The sequence below is a fragment of the Lepisma saccharinum genome, chromosome 15 (genome assembly GCF_977018435.1).
Source record: "Lepisma saccharinum chromosome 15, izLepSacc3.1, whole genome shotgun sequence".
In the NCBI taxonomy this organism is placed as follows: domain Eukaryota; kingdom Metazoa; phylum Arthropoda; class Insecta; order Zygentoma; family Lepismatidae; genus Lepisma; species Lepisma saccharinum.
Window position 1 is genome coordinate 58,157,763 of NC_139243.1, and position 4,203 is coordinate 58,161,965.

Here is a 4,203-nt window from a genome sequence, read left to right on the forward strand (position 1 = left end):
CCTTCACACATCCAGTGTCTCATTTCCTTTCATGTGGTACAGACAATAATTTCTTCCTTGTTTCCTTCCTCTCCACAACAGCTGAAAGTTTCCCGTTTCTCTCCATCTTCCTTCATTGTAGCTTCTCCATTCTCATTTCCATCTTTACCCTTTTCCTCAATTTTCAATTATTCTTTCTCTCTTTGCTGTTTGGTTCCTAATTCTCTAGCCCCAAAGGTTCGTCACCATTTATTTATACTACCTCCATTTGGTGCAAGGATCATAAATCTTAATCTTAAACCTCAGCTAGCTTATCTACAGGGTAGGGTTCTTTGTAGACAACAAAACCAGACAGGATGCCTTCCAATGGAGACGTATAAACGAATATATTATTTAAACACAGGATACATGGAATAAGAATATTTACATGATAAGTTACGTTCTTCTGTAATTCTTGTTTACAATCAAGTTTTATATTTGTTTGTCTTTTATTATTTCTTTCCTTGATTTGTATATTCTTCTATCTGGACTTCCTTCTTAATGGATGGTCTGGGTCTGGACTTCCTTCCCAGTGGAGGATCTGGATCTTGACTTCCTTAATGGATGTTCTGGATTTTGACTTCCTTCTCAATGGAGGATCTGGATCTTGACTTCCTTCTTAATGGATGTTCTGGATCTTGACTTCCTTCTCAATGGAGGATCTGGATCTTGACTTCCTTCTTAATGGATGTTCTGGATCTGCACTTCCTTCTTAATGGACATTCTGGATCTGGACTTCCTTCTTGTCTTCTTTGTGACTTTCCCTCTGGATTTCCATTTATTTATGTTTTTGATGATTTAATGAATTCCTTTATCCAGCTTTTTCCTTTAAGCTTTGGGAATAATACTAATATCCTCCCTTGTGGCTGCGATTGGAACGTGCCAACACTAACTGGGTACAACAGAGTGTATACTTAGTGCCAACGACTGACACGCGCATCCAAGTAGGTGCTACGGTTGAAAAGTGCAACCCAAAGTGTTGTAGGGCGTTGACTGGAATGCGCCGCCACTGATGTAAACAAAATTTCTATTACGCGAATAATAAATCAATCAGACAGATGCAATATCTGTTCAAAGACAAAAATTTATATCAGTGCTTTGACTTCTTTAGTTTTCTGATCAATTTACATATGATCACTAGTTCAATTTTTCGAATATATACATTAATTTATTTCTTTTATATATATTCTTTATCTTCTTATAGTAGATTTTATTGTTCTTCATCTTTCCAATTTGCTTTGTTCTTATTTATAAAGTTATTCACATATATTATGCGAATTCTTAATCTTGCATGCCTGATGCTGCTATCTCTATTCCTCTTTGGCAAACTATTTACATTACTTGGTCCTATTGGGTACGTAACATGAATTTGCTGTGCTGACAGAAATGGAGCACAATGATTATAGAGGGTTGGGAACACTAACCTACCACTACCGAAAAAGATACAAACTTCTTCCACGTCATGAGATGAAGCATATTGGCTGCAAATGAATATAATCAGTGAGAAGATAATTATACTTTTGCAGGTGAGCAGTGAAAGATGAAGCAATAACCCATGTAGCACAGAAAGGTTGGGCCAACGTTGGTAAATGGTTATAGATTTTTTGTGCCAACAGTTGGCGAACTGTTGGTGATGTCCGCCTTGCCATCAATCTCCCAACCAACTATTTGCCAGCGTTGGCCCAACTACAATGGAATAATGTTGCCAACAATCTCCCAACCAAAACTATTTCCCAACGATGGCCCAACTACAATGGAAAAATTTTCCCAACAATCCCCCAACCAAATCTATTTCCCAACGGCCCAACTATGATGGAAAAACTTTGCCAACAAACCCCCAACCAAATCTATTTCCCAGCTTTGAGCCAACTACAACGGAAAAACATTCCCAACCATTAACCCTCAATCCAAAAACCAACAAAGTAATTGCCAATGTTAATACTTCTGGCAAGTTTATGTTTATACGAGATTAATTCGGAAAAAAACCTCCCTTTGGTTATCAATGACATACATTCGTAGATGCAGAACTTGTATTATATACATTTGAAACTTACAACATGGCATTACTTTTCAACATAATCACCATTCAAATTGAGGCACTTGACATAACGTTTTACAAGGTTTGAAATTCCTTCTGCAAAAGAATCTGCCGCCTGGGAATGAAGCCACCTGCTAACAGCATCGTGAAGCACATTGTCATTGTCAAAGCGGTGTGATGCAAGCCACTGTTTCATGTGCCTGAAGAGGTGGTAGTCGCTCGGTGCCAAATCTGGGCTATAGGGAGGATGACCAAAAACATCCCAGTGGAACTGCTCCAAAAGTTCTTGAGTACGTCCAGCAATGTGCGGGCGGGCGTTATCGTGAACCAACACCACACCGGAAGTCAGCATGCCCCGACGCTTGTTCTGGATGGCTCGTCTGAGTTGTCGTAATGTTTCACAGTAGACTTCTGAAGTGATGGTCGATCCACGCTCCATAAACTTCACTAACAGTTTTGGTTTCAGAGTTCACGTACGACACCCAGGTCTCATCGCCAGTCACAATTCTGTTAAGGAATTGTTCTCCTTCTTCAGCATAACGTGACAGAAAGTCCAAAGCAGAGCCCATTCTGTTTTTTTTTGTGCTCCTCCGAAAGGAGTTTTGGAACCCAACGAGCACAGAACTTGTGGTACCCCAACTTTTCTGTCACCACCTCATACAAAACAGTCCGAGAAAGTTGGGGAAAGTGCAGAGAAAGTTCCGATATCGTGAACCGACGGGTTTCACGGACAGTTTTGTCAATTTCCTCCATGAGTTCGTTGCTGACTACAGATGGGCGCCCACTTCTTGCCGCATCGTGCACGTCGGTTCGTCCATCTTTAAACATGCGACACCATTCACGTACGACACTGTCACTCATCACGTTTGGTCCGTAAACATCACACAGTTCACGATGAATCGCAGCCGCCGAAAGATTTTTCGCACACAGAAATCGAATTACGGCACGCACTTCAAATTTGGCGGGCTTTGCTATTGGAATGTTCATTTTCAATTGTTGTAACGGCCGAGTGAACTGCAACACAACCTTCTCCTTCCACTGTTCACTGTCTACTGGACTACTGCACATACTGCCACAGGAGTGACGTCGCTCTTCCCGGACATTTCTCGCGCATGCGCAAACGGAGGTTTTTTTCCGAATTGCCCTCATAATATTAATAAATATTTTACAACAATTAATTGTATCACTTCTAGTAGCTATAAAATTTTATTATTAAAACATTTTCAAACACTGCAGGAGAAAAATACAAGAAATTATAGAAAACTTATGTATTTATCTTTTATAAAAGTAAAACCTTTCTTAGCGGAGCCAAAAAGCAAAATTAATTTCACATACACTTAAATTACCTTCATACATTACAAAAAAAGTAGCAACATGCTATTGTATTTATTGAAGGGAAAAAGGTGCATGAGGTTGACAATGCAAGTGTCAAAGAACATCATACAATGTCATTTCAATAGAATAGCTTATTATTACAAAATGGAATACATACAAATGCTGATGTGTCAGCAAAATCTGGTGTAAGAATACACTTTTTATGTAAATAAGATGAGGATACAATAACTCCGTTCTTACATTCCTTTACCTTAAACATAAACAATCTACTGCTTGGAAGAGGTGAAGTGAAAATATCCAATTTGTTTATGAAAACTTTACAATTTAAATTATACAAACCATCATTTATACAATCCTTTTCAATGGAGTTTACCATCTTTCGTTAAGAAGCAATTATCAGGTGAGGTTATTCCCACAATACAATTCTCATTTTCATTCAAAAGTATAGATTTGATGCAGTCATTCCTATAAACAGGGGAATGTTTAATACTATGGCTATTGCTGTGTTGTCCAGATTTTTCTCCTAGTCTTTTAGCTACCTGCTCCAAAGAATTTTGTGGACCACGAACCATCTTCCTAATTGTTTTCATAAAATTTTCAAATGGAAATGCAGAATATTCATCTAAAGGACCAAAATTAGAAATATCTTCAACTACATGTAATAAATTATGAAAATTGTATATCAAAAGTTCAGGAGAATAATACTCTGGAATATATTTAACGACGTCCTCCTCCGTAGTCGAGCGGGTTAAGGCGTTCACTCGTCTTGAGATCGTTCGCTGCGGGATGGTGTAGGTTCGAATCCGGCTCTG

At 38.6% G+C, this 4,203-nt stretch overlaps 1 pseudogene; it reads right to left on the reverse strand.

Moving 5' to 3' along the window:
* Positions 1 to 2,081: 2,081 nt before the first annotated feature.
* On the reverse strand, positions 2,082 to 2,495 carry LOC145999268 (histone-lysine N-methyltransferase SETMAR pseudogene; annotated as a pseudogene).
* Positions 2,496 to 4,203: the final 1,708 nt, after the last annotated feature.